This window comes from Sorex fumeus, unplaced genomic scaffold (genome assembly GCF_029834395.1).
Source record: "Sorex fumeus unplaced genomic scaffold, SorFum_2.1 ptg000098l, whole genome shotgun sequence".
Lineage (NCBI taxonomy): Eukaryota > Metazoa > Chordata > Mammalia > Eulipotyphla > Soricidae > Sorex > Sorex fumeus.
Genome location: NW_026606155.1, coordinates 68,674,103 through 68,691,935, shown reverse-complemented (window position 1 = coordinate 68,691,935; position 17,833 = coordinate 68,674,103). Strand labels below are relative to the sequence as shown.

Below are 17,833 nucleotides of genomic sequence, written 5' to 3'. Positions count from 1 at the left end.
TAAGCCGTGTATTTGGTTACAATTATTTTTATTTTCTTTGTATAATAAGAAGCACTTTTATCACATTAATGTGAAATCTCCCTCAACATCATCAGGTAAGCTAATTGTAAATATACTTTACAGCTTTTTCAAATAAGCACCCATGTATAAATACACATCGCTGTTAGTTACGTGTATCACTGCTGAACACTTAAAAAAGAGTAGACAATAAAACAACATACTGATGAGCCCAAAGGAATAAATTACTTAAATACAATAAACATCTATCAGGACATCATAATGCAAATATTGTCCCTGATAATATTTCCAAAGTTACCATGTCATCTATGAGGAATTGTATTGATTTCTTTTTATATATGGAAGGATTCAACAGTGCTCATTACTCTTGTCTTATGTTTGGATCACTTTTATTCTAATTTATTCCTATTTATTACACTGCTAAAACACCATCATAGATTCCAAATGGAATCACATACTCTATCACCAAACCAAGAGTTAATCACAAGTTCTGTTCTTCCATAAATGTTATTTCAAAGAAGTCAGTGAGAAATAGTTTGATCAATACTAGTTAGGTAACCTGTCTGATAGATCTCTGCCATTCTGAACATCAGGACTATCAGGGCATACATCCTCCCTGTGGGTTCCAGGATATGGATATTCCAAGAGGGCCACAGATGAAAGTAATGTACACACAAGGTCAGTCACTAGACTAGAGGGCCAGGACAGGGATGCCACAGGAAGGGAGCCAGATTGGAAGAGAACCAAAGTCAGAAATGGTTAAGAAACAATGTTCTAAAGGAAAGTGACTTAGTAATTATCACCAACTTTTTGACCATGTTAACTTCTTTCTTCCACCTTTCTTCTTTCTATAAACATCTTTCTCTTGGGGTAAAGGAGATAGCTCAAGTGGCTGACACAGATGTTTTGCATGAAAGAGCCTCAGGTTCCACTGTTGCCTCAAGAGCAGATCCCCAAAGATTGAGTGAGGTGTACTCTGAGCACCACTGGGTGTGGCTCAAGCACCAAAAAAATTTTTTTGAAGTCATTTTATGAATTTCTCAGAGCTCCATCCCATGCCCTCGCCCCCACCCCTCCCCACATATTGTTCCAATCCTTTCGCTATAGCTGTCCAGGGACTGCACACTTGCTTGTGGTGACTTGATTAGGATGCTCAGAGCTTCTTTCTATCTGCTCGATTGAATAATGTCTTATTTGATTTAGTTTTTTACTCAAATTCTAAATGTTTTTATTCACCTCAATTTAATATTTGCCATTATTCCCTTCACTGCCAAACTTTACCTATAATTCTGTATTCTCTAGTCCTGATTTACCTGCCATACTGTACTCTCTAACCCTTACTTTACCTGTAGCATTGTATTCTTTAGCCCTATTTTACCTGCTATACTGTATTCTCTAGCCTTACTTTATCTGTGGCACTGTATTCTCTAGCTTGACCGCTTTCTTCTTTGGCTCTATTTCACAGATACTCACCAAGCTGTGACTAGCCAACTACATGCCTCGAAGACTTCTCTGCTATCACCATCTAAATCCAAAGTCAGACTGGAAAGGTAAGGATTTATCAGTCTACCAGAATAGAAAGAAATGCCAATGTATATCGATGTATTTGTAAATATATAAGATATGATTTGGTGATAAAGTTAGGGTATTTATATATTTTCTTGTAATGTATTTGTCTGTGAAATATAGGTTTCCTCTGGGGCTGGAGTGATAGTACAGCAGGTAGGACGTTTGCCTTTCACGTGACTGACCCGGGTTTGATTCCCAGCATCCCATATGGTCCCCTGAGCACCGCCAGGAGTAATTCCTGAGTGCATGAGCCAGGAGTAATCCCTGTGCATCGCTAGGTATGACCCAAAAAGCAAAAAAAAAAAAAAATAGGTTTCTTAAAGGCATGAAGCTTTCACATGTAGATAAGTCCAAGTTGAAATCAGGTAAGACTCAAAACCAGAGAGACAATACAGCAAGAAGAGCACTTGCTTTTCATGAGTCTGACCTGGATTTGATTCCTGAAACCCTTTGTGGTCCCCAGGATTGTCTGCTATGAATGATTTTGAATGTTGAGACAGGAGTAAGTCCTGAGCACCACCTTGTGTGGTGTGCCCAAAAGCAAAGGAACAAGCAAACAAAAGATGAAATCATTCAAGACCTTAAAATCTAGTGAAAAAATTTTTACAGCTCTTTTAAAGGAAAGTAGATGAGAGTTGCAGGTCTGGAATACCCACAATTAGGTTACCACAATTATTGCCAAAAATAATCTTTTTTTGAATCATAAAATTTTTTTTTTATTGAATCACTGTGATATACAGTTACATAGCTTTCATGTTTGAGTTTCAAAAATAATCTTCATTTTCCTTTTCTTTTTGGGTCACACACGGTGATGCACAGGGGTTACTACTCCTGACTCATGCACTCAGGAATTACTCCTGGTGGTGCTCGGGGGACCATATGGGATGCTGGGAATTGAACCCTGGTCGGCCACGTACAAGGCAAACACCCTATGCGCTGTGATATCGCTCCAACCCTTAAAAATAATCTTTTAATCTGAAGAAATTATCTGAATGGTAGAGAAAAATTACAATTTTAGTGGATCTACTCTTTGTTATGTGAATTATTTCATTGTGACTTTCTCTCCTCCTGAAGTTCTGGACTTGATCCTGATCCTTAGCTCAGAATATGTTAATAGGTTAAAAAAAAAAGTTCCTTTTTATTCTCCTCCTAATTTTCCTGATGTTAATTTGATTATCTGACCAGCCTAAGAAGAGCCTAGAGAGGTAGGAAATATTCCGCTCTACCCAACATCTGGCTTAGTATCATTGACCCCATTCTATTAATAGAATGTGTTGAAATGCATTGCCTACTCCTTCTTCTACTTTCTGAAATACTTTGCATATGATTGATATTATTTTCTTGAAATTTCCATAGAATTTACCTAAATCTATCTAAATCTGGGAGTTAATTAAAATAAAAGTTTTCAGTTGCTCTTTAAGCAAAGCAACTTAGTGATATTCAGAGTTTTCTGTCTGCATACACTTCTTATACTCTGTAAATTCTCTACTTCGCAGACAAAATGGGGTCACACTCACACTTTTTTGTGGTGCTCATCAGGGGTATATATCCAGTTGTGATGCTTGCACACGTGCTCATTGAGGGTTGCACACTTCGGTTGTGGTGTTTAGTAGTGATTACACACCGGACCGTGGCGAATCAGGAATAAAACAGTTTATTGGAGTACCTTGAGAGTCCAGAGATCAGGGCTTCAGGGATATGGGCTTAATGTTATGTGGGCATCAACAGGATTAAATCAAATTCTGGGCTTTATACTTGTAAAACAGATCCTTTTGCCACTATGCCATTCTTGACCCTCAACAAAAATATCTCTAAAGCCTTCAATAATAATTTTGTCACACAGGACCAGTATAATAGGTTGAATCATATTTTGGTAAGTAGCCTATAAAACTCCTTACAATTTTATTGTCTAGTGACGTAGGTGGAGAAGAAATTTTATTGTCTAATGACGTAGGTGGATGATATCCTAATTCTGCTCTTATTTTTGCAAGCCGTTGGTTACCTTACTTATTATATTTACTTCCTTTTTATATTTTTGGGAGGAGCAGTGATAATGCCAATTTATATGAAGCTTAATGTTTACAAAACACATTGCACCTGAAATAGTACTGTGTCCTGTTTTAAAATATGGTATTACCTTGAAAATAAGCCATTAAGAATATATATTAGCTCCAGACTAATGGAAGTTTTTGAATGAGTAATAGGAATTTTGGCAATGTAGATGACCACCTACTTGGTTATAAGTGATGATATGAAACATTTAGCTTAATGGAAGGGATTTTTTAAAATGACAGCAATTAGATATATTTTTAAAAGCTGAAATTTCGAATACATAGCAAACTATGAAAACACTTTCATAGTGCTTTTATATGATGAAAAAAATCTTTCAGGACATACAGTCCCATAGGAAGATTTTTTTTCTTAATGTACTACCGAAAAACAAGCTTCTTACTTAGGATATTAGCGCTGAATGTCAAGATGCCACACAGCTAGCTTTTGATGTTAACTTTTAAAAGACGGGAAATCATCCATAGAACATGAATTTAGATTGTCATGAAAAAATACCATGGAACAAATGTTTCTGGAACACTATTATGTGCTGGGCATTCTTTTTTGTGTGTGTCACACAAGTACAGCAGAGACTAGGCAGACAAAAAACACCATTATTCAGATATTCTTCACGTGTGTGTTATAAAGTAACATAGTACGAAAAAAATGCCCCCAAATGCTCCCAAACAATGGAAACTGAAAACTATAAGAGACTTATCCCTGCCAAGGGGGTGGAGAAAGAGGGTGGGAGGGCTCTGGGTAAATGGTGGAGGGAGATAGACACTCTACTGGAGGATGTGGTGCTGGAATGTGTTACATATGAAACCTTCTGTTGACGTATTGCAAATTGTGGTGCTTAATATAAAATAAATTCAGAAAATACTGCTTCTGCCATAAGCATGGTTAAACAACCAGTTATCTGCTTTTTAAAGTACAAGTGATTTGATTCAATTCTTTCTTCAAAGTTGGATAATTGAAGAGACAAAATGATCCTGTTTTGTTTTGTTTTGATTGGTTTCATTAGGTATGAGTAAGATAGCATAAAGAATTCACTTCAATGTGGGTTATTATACATGCAATGTCTGAAGCAATAAGATGATACAAAGTAGTAGTGGAAGTACTACCGTTAGGCACTCTGATAGCAATACCTGAAATATGGCCACATTCAATGTCAAGAAAGTGAATCTCTTCAAACTCAGTCAAAAACATAGAGCTATAGGACCTAATTTCTACAAAGAGAAATCTAGATTAGGTCAGGCCTTTGGTAGGTTGACTTGCCTGGTGGAAAAGGGAATTTGTATGTAAATATGAACCCAAAGTAGGTTACTAATTATAATGAAAAAAAATAGGAAATGTGATATTTAGTCTAGCCATGAGAATATAAATGTCTAGAGAGTTCATCTACAAGGTTTACAGTATTGCTCTAAACCCTTTTCATCTAAGAATAGACATCAAAACAGTCTGCTATACATAAGTGATTTCCAACATTGGTACCACAGAGTGATAAATTTTCAAGGTGAAGAATTCTGTCCTTGTAAATGCCCAGGGCAAATATGCGGGGTCTGATTATAACAACCATCTACTTCATTAAGCTACTTTCATAGATAATGAAGCTTTGAATCTTATCAACCTGTATTGAAAAATAATTTCCAAGAAATGACTTGTGATCTTTACTTCAGAATTCTGATGGGAATTTTCTATTTGCCCTTGTAGCTTATTTTCACTTCTTCAAAGTTGTCTCTGTACCCAGCACACTGACATCTCAGGGATGATAATATTCACATGGATCAGACATTCCTGAAATGATGTAGGGGGAGAATGAGTATTCATTTTCTTCATTAGTTAGTTTTCAAAAGTGTTCCTTAACAATTCCTAGTTTTTTTTTTTTTAGTGAAACACCATGAGGTACAGTTGTAGACTTACAAACTTTCGTGCTTGGGTTTCAAAAATATGGAATTCTTCACGAATTTGTGTGTCATCCTTGCGCAGGGGCCGTGTTATTCTTCTTTGTATTGTTCCAATTTTAGTATATGTGCTGCTGAAGTGAGCACAACAATTCTTATCTTGCTTGTACATTCATGGCTCTCTTTCAATGAAGCCCTTGCTTTCATTGAATCCAAGCTAGCATATGACTGTCACTCTCATTGTCATCTCGTTAATCATCGATTACTCAAGTGGGCTCCAGTAGCGTCTCCGTTTGTCCCAGCCCTGAAATCTTAGCATCAGGAACTTTTTGCTTTCTCTCGTGGATGCAGCACACCTGCTGGATGCCCTTGAGCGTAATGGTGACACGCTTGGTGAGGAATAAGCAGAGGTTGGTATCCTGAAAGAAAGAACCCCACCAGGTAGGCCCCGCATGCCTCCTGCAGCACCATGACAGCCAAGCTCTGAGAGCGCACTTCGATCTTTTAAGTCCTACGCGATCTATAGCAACAGTTGCTGGAACAGCAGCCGGCAGATCTCGTGTAGTGCCACGGTGTAGGGCTGGTAGCAGTGCGGCTTCTTCACGCCACCCGTGGCTGACTTACTCTTGTAGGCTGCCTTGGTGGCCAGCTGCTTGTGAGGCACCTTCCCTCCCGTTGACTTGTGTGCCGTCTGCTCGGTACAAGCCCTCTCCATTCTTCCCAATTCAGCTGGAGACTCCTTCAGGGTTAGGGAAACGAGACCCATTTTAGCTACTGTTGTTGGCAAATTTGGTATGTCACCGGTGGCTCTGCCGTGTGGGCTGGATACCCTCTGTAGTTTGTCGGGCTCTGGGGGAGGGGCGGGGGGAGATAGAGGCAATACTTTCAGCATATGATTAACTTTTTTTAAAATTTTTTTTTTTAATTTTTATTAGTGAGACACCATGAGGTACAGTTGTAGACTTACACATTTTTGTGCTTGGGTTTCAGTTATACAATGATCAAATACCCAATCCCTCCACCAGTGCCCATATGATTAACTTTTACAAATAAAATGTTGCAGGAAAGTATTCTAGTATTCTAATGCCTGGCTTAAATACATGGTTATATGCAACAGATGGGGTTCAATACCCAGTACCACATGGCCCTCGAGTATTGCAGGGTGTTGCACTGGGAACTACAGGGTCAGAAAATCGGTTTTCTCCATTTATGTCCAGTTCAATTGGCTAAGAATTATTCAGAGTTACTCCCCAGATACTCTAAACACTTCTTATGACAGTCCCACCCCACCAATAACTGAAAACTTCTCCCTTCTGTATCCTGAGACTCAGCCTCCATACTGTAAGAGGCATAGGCAGATAGGCAAGCTATTAAAAAAAAGAGAACTAAGGCTTTCTAGTTACATCCAGTACTGATTAAAAACCATATAAGTGAGTGATTATGGTAGACAGTCGCCAATATAACACCCAGTGAAGGCTGGTTCCTGTTATTTGTGTTCATTGATTGTCCCCTCTAATTTGTACCAATCATATTGGTATATATGAACAACAGAACACAAAAGAAGTGATATTAGATTATAATAACATTGATCATTTACTCAGGGAAGCCAACATCATATCATGAGGAACCTGTGTTATCCTCTGCTGAGGATATGTGGTGAGGAACTAAGGCCTGTTGTACTAACACATGAAACAGATCTACCAGTCTTTATGACCACAATTCCACAAACAACTGCAATGTCAGGTCAGAAGAGACCCTGAACCAATACAACCCAGCACAGCTACAATTTACATTACTGATGCATAAGAAGTGTGAGATAATAATTCATATTGTTTTAAGCAACTAACTCTTAGAGTAATATAATATACAGTGATAAGTGATTAATAGAGCCATCTTGGCCATTCCCTCCTATTTATGGTCTCAAATTATTAGAGTAAGGACATGAATAGTAGAAAAGGCTATCTGGCCCAATTTAACGTAGAAAATCATCGAAGAGAGTGAATTATAGCTATGTTCAACCATTACAACTTGGAATTTTAAAACTAGAAATAAATAACTAAATCAGGAATTAGTACCTTGAGTGATGTACTATCACAATCAAAATCTAAAGTAAGTGATATTGACTTTGGGACCAAGTAGTGAATACAGGTCAGGGGTGCCACAAGGGGACAGTCTGCAGAGGTGAGGTAAGTCAGTTAAAAAAAAATTTGAACCTGAAAGAAGGTAGATTTCTGCCCTGTAACATAGAGTAATGTTTGACAATGCTATAGTTAGTGGCAATAAGAAAGATAACAAGTATATCTCATGAACACTTAGATTTGGCTAAATAGGTTTCTGGAAAAAAATGCTGTGTCAAGTAATTTTTAAGTAAATGTGTTAACTATATATAATTATTTCATTGGATAAAATGGAATAAACAAGGAACTACTCCATAATCAAGCAGTATATAAAGTATAGATCAACAGACATTTTCTGTAATGAGCCAAAAATAAATATTTTAGGCTTAACAATTGTATGGTATTTACGGCAATTCTACTGTTGTAACACAAAAATCACTTAATCACTTAATCACTGAACTTCCCGTTAGTCGTCGATTTGCTCGAGCGGGCGCCAGTAACGTCTCCATTTGTCCCTGTCGCGTGCTAGTGTAGCCCAATGGCATCTGTTCGCTCCGGGAACATGAAGGGCCTCAAACCGATCGTTCATGATCTTCAGGAAGAAGTCTGACCATCTGGTAGGTGGGCGGCCACGCGGTCTCTTGACATCCTGTGGAATCCAATCAGTAACAGCTCTAGTCCAACGGTCGTCTTTAAATCTCATTACGTGACCAGCCCATCTGATTTTCGACACCTTGGCAAATGAGACAGCGTCCCTGATCCTTGATCGTCGACGGATGTCAGAACTCCGGATTCTTTCTCTCAATTGAGTGAAACGTGATATTCCAAGCATAGCTCTTTCTATTCTTCTTTGGGAGACCTGAATGGCGTTCTCATCTTGTTTGCGTAGGGCCCAGGTCTCTGAGGCATATGTTAATGCAGGAAGAACAGTGGAATCAAAGAGATGTGCCCGGAGCCGGAGGTTCTTCGTCCTCTTAGCTATTTCTTCGACGTTCTTGAAGGCGTTCCAAGCCGCTCTCTTCCTCCTGCGCAGCTCGGGTGCCAGGTCATTTGTCATGTTGACCTCTCGACCTAGGTACACATAGCTGTTGCATTCGGAGATGGTCGTTCCATTGAGAGCGAATGGGGCGTCAGGAACAAGGCTGTTTCTCATAAACATTGTCTTCGTAAGATTCAGCTGTAGTCCTACCTTTCCACACTCACGGTCAAAGTCGGCCAGCATTTGTGCTGCTTGGCTGATGTTTGGTGTTATTAAAACAATATCATCAGCAAAGCAGAGGTGGTGTAATTGCCGACCATCTATCTTCACTCCCATTCCTTCCCATTCCAGTCGTCGCATGATGTTCTCGAGGGTGGCACTGAAGAGTTTTGGTGAAATGGTATCACCCTGCTGCACCCCTTTCTTGACATCAACGATCACTTCTTTGTAGAATGGTGAGATCCTGGTAGTGAATCCACAATAGAGCTCACGGAGGATCCTGATGTATTGGGCTTGAATGCCCTGATTGGCTAGGGCTTCAATGACTGCTTCCGTCTCAACAGAATCAAAGGCCTTCTTTAAATCAATGAACGTTAAGCAGAGCGGCATCTTGAACTCCCGAGAAACCTCAATGAGCTTGGTTATTGTGTGGATATGGTCGATGGTGCTGAATCCTTTGCGGAACCCTGCTTGCTCGCATGGTTGTCCTTCATCTAGTGTTCTGCCAATCCTATTCAGGATGACTCGAGTGAACAACTTGTAGATGACAGACAATAGGCAGATCGGGCGATAGTTGCCAATGTCATGGATGTCTCCCTTCTTGAACAGTAGTACGGTCCTGCTGGTTTTCCATTGGGACGGAATCTTGCATTCAGACAGGTAGCGAGTGAAGAGCCGAGCCAGTGTATTGATGAGTACCGACGGCAGGTTCTTCAGGTGTTCAGGTCTGACCTTGTCTGGGCCGGGTGCTGTTTGTTTCTTTACCGACGAAATGGCATGTCGGATTTCGGAGGGGAGAACGTTGGGAACAACATACCCATCCTGTGGAATTTGGTATGTTGGCAAGTGGACATGGCTATCGAAGAGATTTGAGTAGAAGTCATGGATAATCTTCTCCATTGCCGTTCTGGAGGATGTGATGGATCCATCAGGACGTCAGAGGGCAGTCATCTTGGTCTTATAGTTGGCGAAGGACAGGCGGGCCTTACGAATACTTTTCCCGGCTTCTGCCGCATCTACCAGTACTTCTGCTCTTCTCTCTTTGAGGTCTTCCTTGATCGCATCTCTGCACTGCTTTGCAAGCTCGGACGTTAGCTTGCGGTTGCCTGAGGCATGCGCCAAACCACGCTGGCGAATTAGCTCAAGAGTTTTCGAAGATAGGCGACTTCACAGAGCGGGGAGAAAGGGCTGCAAAGTTCAAAAAGAGAACTCCCAGAATGACCACCAACTGGGAACTCTTTGGTACTATTGCGGCAACATGGGAAGATGCCATTGTTGACAACATTGACGAGGAATACGATCGACTGGTTCAGCACCTCCATGAATGTGCGAGGAACGCCAAGAGAGAGATAGCCACAAACACAAAAATAGAAATAGAAAATACATAGACAAATGAACATGACTATGATACAATAAAACAATTGTTCAAAGCAGGTGGAAATTTGTATTTTACCCATGTTCCTAGATTAAACTTTAATCTAAAAGAAATACTTTTGGGGCTAGAGCAATAGCGCAGCAAGTAGAGCATTCACCTTGCATGCAGCCAATTTGGATTTGATTCCCAGCATCACATATGGTTCCCTGAGCACTGCCAGGAGTAACTCCTGAGTGCATGAGCCAGGAGTAACCCCTGTGCAACTCTAGGTATGAGCCCCAAAGCAAAAATAAATAAATTAATAAAAGAAATACTTTCGCGGGGGTATGGTGCTGCCAGCAGGTCAATCTGTACCTGTGAGGCGAGTGCATCTGCAGCCTCATGGCGCCTTCAGACTTCTAGATACCCCAAAATTGCTGCTGTGCCTTTGGCCAGACCCCAAAAACTTGGGGCAAGGTTTACCAAGAGGGTAAATGGCCAAAAGTTAGGTATGTGGGAAACACACCCACAAACCACCTCCGGCTCAGCTATACAATTGGAGGCAAGGTCTCTTTGGTTCCTGATTGAACTGCTTAATGGACATGATCCCAGAGACTCAGAAACAAATCTCAGAACCCAGTGGCTTTAGGTAGAAATGCGTCTGGTCTCTGCAAAAGGCTACCGGTGCTGGGCCAACCCAGGTGGGAATAGGATCCGTGCCTTGACCTGTTCCCCCTGGCGGCCCAGTGGCCGCCATCCTTCAGAGGCCACTGGATAGTCATATTTGGGCCCCCAGTGACGAGACACACAGGGCCTCACGGGACGGGGGTGGAGCCGGGCTTGTCCTCCCCACCCCAACGAGACCCCAAGTCACCGCCCACGAATGGCCTCTCTGGCTCCTGATCAAGCTGCTTAACGGCCATGATCCCAGAGACTCAGAAACAAATCTCAAAACCCAGTGGCTTTTGGCAGAATTGCATCCGGACTCCACAGTACGTTACTGTCGCCAGGCCAACCCAGGGAGGAAAGGGTGTTGTCCCCCCGCCTGCTCCTCTTGGCGACTTGGTGGCTGTCATCCTCCAGAGGCCATTGGACAGTCAGGCTTGGGCCCGCAGTGACGAAACTTGTTGGGCCTCACAGGATGGGGCGGGGGCAGGCCTGTCCTCCCCACCCCAGTGAAACCCCAAGTCATCGCCCACGAATAGCCTCTCTGGCTCCTCATCAAGCTGCTCAACGGCCATGATCCCAGAGACTCAGGAACAGATCTCTAAACCCAGTGGCTTATGGCAGAAATCCCTCCAGATTTAAGTGTTAAAATTTTGGTATTTCAAAACCACATGCCCTACTGCAGCCACACGACATCATATGTTATTCATAACCAGCAATAGCACACAAATTGTCTATTGTTGCCTTTTCAGCAGATCTGAGTGTTGGGGTAAAATCTCAAATAATGGTGGGTCTGGTGTCGAAATAGTGAATGTGATCAAAGTAGAGAGAGAGTAATGTGGAAATCATCTGCCCCACAGGCAGGGGGAGGGTGTGGGATGGGGGTATACTGGGATTTTTGGTGGTGGAGAATGGGCACTGGTGACAGTACGGGTGTTTCATTGTATGACTGAGACTTAGACCCAAAAGCTTTGTAACTGCTCTCACGGTGATTCAATAAATAAAATTATAAAAAATGGAAAAAAAAAGAAATACTTTCAAATCAGAATTTGCTGCGATGAAACATAAATTATGCTTTATATTCAACTTGTCAGTCTGGGTTTTGCCTTGCACGCAGCCAACATGGCCGACCTGAGTTGGATTCCTCCGCCCCTCTCGGAGAGCCCGGCAAGCTACCGAGAGTATCTCGCCCACACGGCAGAGCCTGGCAAGCCACCCGTGATGTATTCGATATGCCAAACTCAGTAACAACAAAATCTCCAATGGAGACGTTACTGGGCCCACTCGATCAAATAGATGAACAACGGGAGGGCCTTTACCTTTACCTTTTTTTTAGTCTGGGTTTTAATTACAAAGTAAAATAAAACCTAGAGGCAAAGATCAATTCCTGCGTTATTCCTGTAAAACAACATTAACATGAAAATCAGTGCAAGGATTCAGTTGAAAGTCTATTCAACCCTCAGAAAGCTAAAGGATTTGTCCTTGGGGCCCACTCATATACATATAAAGGATTTATCAGAATCTTCAGCTTCTTGTTGATCTGCTCTGCTAGATAGCAGAGTTTCTGAGAATCTTTAGGAAGTACCTCTTAGGCCCTTCAGATTAGAAATAAAAAGATTTGAAGAATCTTAAAAATATTTTCCCTCTATTGCCCTGAGTATAAGACCAAAATAGAAAGAATGACTTTAGGAGTCTGTCTTAGTCTGGCATAAATGCATATAAAGATGAAATTTTTTGGCAGAAATTTAAGAAAATTGGATAAAAGGGGATAGAGAAAATTCAACATGGAAACAAAGACCTCTTTGCTAGTACTCTCCTATGAGCAGGACACAGATTGGGAAAACTCGTTAGTCATAAAAATGTCCCACTTCTTATGGAAAATTAGGGATGGCACAGAAGTCAAGTTGTGGAGATTCATTCGAAGGACAGAAGTGGGATTCTTGGCAGAGGGAAAGGAATTGGTGACATGCCTGTTAGATTTCAGAATCACTATAAATTAGTAATTGTTGTTTCCTATTTTAAATGTTGTTTAGAGTGGAGATTCCTATTGTGGCATGCCCTTTTGTCATGAGTATATATTGGGTCTCTTTTGGTAAACTTTTGGGTAATGTTTTATAATTTATTTCACAAGTACTCTTAAGAAGCAATAGGGGGGCTAGAGCGATAGCATAGTGAGTAGGGCGTTTGCCTTGCACACGGCCAACCTAGGTTCAATTCCCAGCATCCCATATGGTCCCCCGAGCACCGTCAGGAGTGATTCTAGAGTGCAGAGCCAGGAGAAACCCCTGAGCATAGCCGGGTGTAACCCAAAAAGAAAAAAAAAAAGAAGCAATGGGAGTTCATTCTCCTGTGATACAAACTGATGTGACAATGGAACGAGAATTTATAGTATTCATGAATGGGTGTATTTTGAGTGTGTTGTCTTAAAATCAGAGGTGGGAATCTAGAAGGCCTTTCCAAATTCTACCCCTCTCTGTTATATGGATGTTGCTCCTACTATTGAGTGTTGCAGTTCCTCTCACCTTTTGTTGAATACAATCAAACGACTGAAAACTGGTGAAGTTGTTTTGGAGTCCTCAAGTTCAGCACTTAAGAGCTTTATAACTGTGGTATTCTTCCATAGGGAAGAATCTATTGAGCAACAGGAAGAAATGAAGATAGTATAGTGCCATCAGGTGTCAACTTTTTTGGTCTTTGCACAGCTATTAAAATCTGGCTCTTCTGAACTCTCAACTTGACTGAGGACTAAACACAGGAAGAGTGTCAAGATTTGGACATTACACCCTGATGTGTAATGAGGCTGCAGTTCACTAATAACAACGCAGTTTCACTTCTCAAAGTCTTACCTTATCCTACTTCTTTTTTTTTCTCTTAGGTGTTAAGATAAACGTGTGTGTGAGTGCCTGTTAAACTCAAAATTCAACCATACAAAGCATGCACCCTGAGCTATATACCAGGCTCACTAATAAATATCTCACACTGAAAACACTTCTTACAATCTTTTGTGACCCTGACCTGTGACAAGTATGTTATACTTCCTGCCCCTCTGAATCCAGCAGCCCAGACATGAAAACTCAATTTATGTACACATAAAACAAATCTCTCATTTTTGGCAGCTCTAGAACTTCGGAATAGTTTTTTAAACTGATCTGAAAGCTGGAGCAATAGTTCAGAGTAGGAAACTTGCCTTGCATGGGGTTAACCTGGGTTCAATCCCCTGCACCCCATATGGTCCTCTGAGCCTCTCTAGCAGTGATCCCTGAGCACAGAACCAGGAGTGAGCCATGAACACAGCTGAGTGTAGCCCCAAAGCAAAATAAATAAAACTTATTCAAATAGGTATCTTTGATAGTCAATGAACTTCTTTAAGAAGAAGCGCAGAAATATTCTTGCATAGGGTTTACCAAAAGAGGTCATAATGCATCCACAGGGAAAGAGGTCACTGAAAAGATCCAGGGGGTGGCAGTAGCTTCAGGTGCAATTGGGAGGCAATTAAAAAAATAAATAAATAAAGACCCGTGGAAGCATAGCACTGTAGCACTGTAGCTAGCACTGTCCTCGGTTGTTCATCGATTTGCTCAAGTGGGCACCAGTAACATCTCCATTGTGAGACTTGTTGTTACTGTTTATGGCGTATGGAATACGCCACGGGAAGCTTGACAGGCTCCGCCGTGGGGGCGAGATACTCTAGGTAGCTTGTCGGGCTCTCGGAGTGAGGTGGAGGAATCAAACCCGGTTGGCCACGTGCAGGGCAAACACCCTACCCACTGTGCTTACGCTCCAGCCCATGAAAGCATAATGAAACAAAATTTTTTAAAACTGTTGGTAGTACATGTTTCATGTGTTTTGTAGCATACAGTAAAAGTTTTAGTAATCGTTTATCAAATAAATGCACAAAATGCAACTTATATCAGGTTCCACAATAATTCTTAGCAACGAAATGCTGGCAAGTGAGTTTGTAGTACATTGTTGGGAAGTACTTCACACTGGGCAGAAATATGTTCATGTAGTGATTTTTGTGCAGTATGATACCATAACTAGGTGACATACTGAAATCAAATTTAGAGTTATGAATTATTATTATATATAATAATAATGCGACAATATTTAAATTTTTAATTCATATTTGGTAGCTCCAATTATGTGGATCATGTACAAGGCAAATTATAATATTTTTGTTTAAAAAACCCCGAAATTTACATGAGTTTTTTTTGTTTCATTTGTTTGTTTTTGGGAATACACCATGAGGTACTCTGGCCTTACTACTGGCTAGACATTCAGGGCTCATTCCTGGTGGGACTTGGGAGACTATATATGGTGCCAGGGGTTAAACCTGCCTTGTTCACATGAAAAGCATATGCCCTACCTGCTGTACTATCTTTCTGGACTGAATTTTTGCAATTTTTCTATATATCTACTGTATGTTTGTTTTTATTTTTGTTTTGGGACAACACTCAGAAATCCATAGAGCTTACCCTGGATCTGCACTTAGAAATCTCTGTTGGCTTTGTTGGGTGACGATATGGAATACCAGCGATCAAACTGGGTCAGCAATGTGCAAAGCAAACGCCCTACCTGCTATAGCATAGCTCTGGGCCCTGTACAGTTATTTTTTCTTCTCTTCTTCCTCTTTTTTTTTTTTCAACACCCAGCTGTGCTCAAAGATTTCTCCTGACTCAGGGCACAGGGATCAATCCTGACAGGGGTCTAAGGACCTTATGGTTTCCAGAGATGTGACCCAGTTTGGCTGCATGCAAGGCAAATGCCCTGAGGCCCACTATACTATCTCTCCAACTCCTCTATTGCGTGTTCCTGTAACTTCTAGTGCTTATTACAAATAAAAGTAGCAGGCTTGTTTCAGTACAGTGCTTTTTGAAGTGTGCAGTCAATATATTTATCACATTTTATTGTAGTATTAATAAAAATTGAAATAAAATTATAAAAACATACAAGATTTTCCCCTAAGCCTTGACAGTTGTGATCCCTGAACACAGATCCAGGAGTAAGTCCTGAGCAACACCAGGTGTGTCCTGCAAACAGTTTATTAGTTTCATTAGTGTGTTCGTCTTTTGTTGTCCTAGGCAAAATCCACAGTATTCCTGCTGTTGTTGTGTACTGTTCTTATAACACATCTATTGCCAAAAAATTGGTTCTGGCATGAGTAGTTGCACATCTTTAATTACACAAATTGTTGTTACTTCTTAAAAATTATATTCTCCTCTATGATAAACACATATATTTAATTTTTCAAAGACAATATCATGTCAGAACTTCAGAAAAAATTCAGAAAAGATAGTATTGAATATTTGAACTATGCTTCTAATCATTCACCTACAAATTATACATTACTGATGTGCCTGATTTACCAAAGAATTTTACCAAATAAAGCTATGAAGCCTTCAAGACTGCAAGAACATTTGACAAAAGGTGTGCCTCATACAATTTTTATTAATAATAAATAAAAAGAAAAAACTGAAAATGTCTTCCAAAGCAACATGATTATTTTTCCTTATCAAGGAGAAATGAGAGGTCCTGGTGTTTCATATCTTTATTAGGTATTTGGTGTTGTTAGTGTATATTACCATTGTAATGGATGTGTAGTAGTATCTCATTGTTGTTATAATTTCCATTTCCTTAATGACACATGATAAAGGGGCACTTTTAATATGGATATTTACCATATGTATAACTTTTAGTGAGTTTGGTGAGAGTGTCAGATCTTTTCCTCACTTTTTTGAATTGGTTACTTATTTTCTTATTGCTGAGTTTGAAGCATTATTTGTATATTTTGTGTTCTCATCTTTTTTTCAGTTAGAAAAAACAGATCAAGAGAGAAAAATTCACAGAGATAAGACCACAAGGCAAAGATCAGAGAATGCGTCTGCTTAAGAGGTAAGCCTGGCAATAGTTACCTGACAGGGGAGATACATTATTGTAAAGGTGGTTTTCCCAGGGAGGGACTATTTATTGCACTCCGATGAACTGACCCCTATCATTTCCCCAAATGTGGGAAATTGGACTGCCTAATTTATGGTAGTAGGGGACTGTATCTCTACTTTTTCCTTGCTTATTTACATATTAAGATAAAGTTTAAAAGAAAAGAGATAAACCTGACAAACAGTCTTAATGGAGAAAAATAGCTTATCTAATAAATCAGTTTTTAAATGTTAGATTATATGACCTTTATCTTTTATTTTAAATTACAAAGAAGGAAGCAGGGACCCAAATGCTAGGTTGGCAAGCATGAGGCAGAGAATTTGATATCCTGTACAGCTCTATGAGCACCCAGTGGTATGTTGTAAGCACCAAAACTGAAGCGTGTAACACCCAGATATGCACTGCTATTTATTTTTCATGCACCAAAAACAAGTGTGTGCTGCCTGGTCAATATCACAATCACATGTGTGAACACAACAACCAACTATAAGCAACCTCCAGTCATCCCAAAAATAACAACAAAAAGAGAGGAAACGAAGAATAAAAATTTTCATAGATTAAAACAATAAAACTGGTGGAATAAAAAGATTAAACTTACTTTTGAAAAACTTCCTAGTCATTGACTTTACTATCCAATTGTTTCTCAAATTTAAACTTATTTAGGGGCCATCATATGGACACAGATATTTATGTGACTTTTGTACTCTTACTAATTGGCATAACACAAACATCATGTAAATATACAAACCTCATTTGAAAGTCAATTACAGAATGTGTAGACAAACAGGTTTTCAATCAAAACTTAATCAACTTATTCTTAAATATTAACATGAAAGTCACTTTTTAATTTATATATCTACTGATCAAGTAAACCTTAATTTACCTTTTGGTTTCAAAATAATTTGTCTTCGTCTAGTAATAGGAAATATTTTGTAGACCAAATAGTAAAAATTAATTTATGGAATATGGTTTTACTGTTTAAGCTTATTTCAACTTGAGAAATTATATTTTTAACTAATCA

General features: G+C 39.9%; 2 non-coding genes across 2 annotated transcripts; one reads left to right on the top strand and one right to left on the bottom strand.

Annotated features, from left to right (window-relative positions):
• Nucleotides 1–5,580: 5,580 nt before the first annotated feature.
• On the bottom strand, nt 5,581–5,687 carry LOC130042161 (U6 spliceosomal RNA). Its single transcript, XR_008795135.1, has one exon. It is a non-coding gene; the product is annotated as a U6 spliceosomal RNA (small nuclear RNA).
• Nucleotides 5,688–16,779: 11,092 nt separating this feature from the next.
• On the top strand, nt 16,780–16,940 carry LOC130042293 (U1 spliceosomal RNA). The gene has a single exon (XR_008795218.1). It is a non-coding gene; the product is annotated as a U1 spliceosomal RNA (small nuclear RNA).
• Nucleotides 16,941–17,833: the final 893 nt, after the last annotated feature.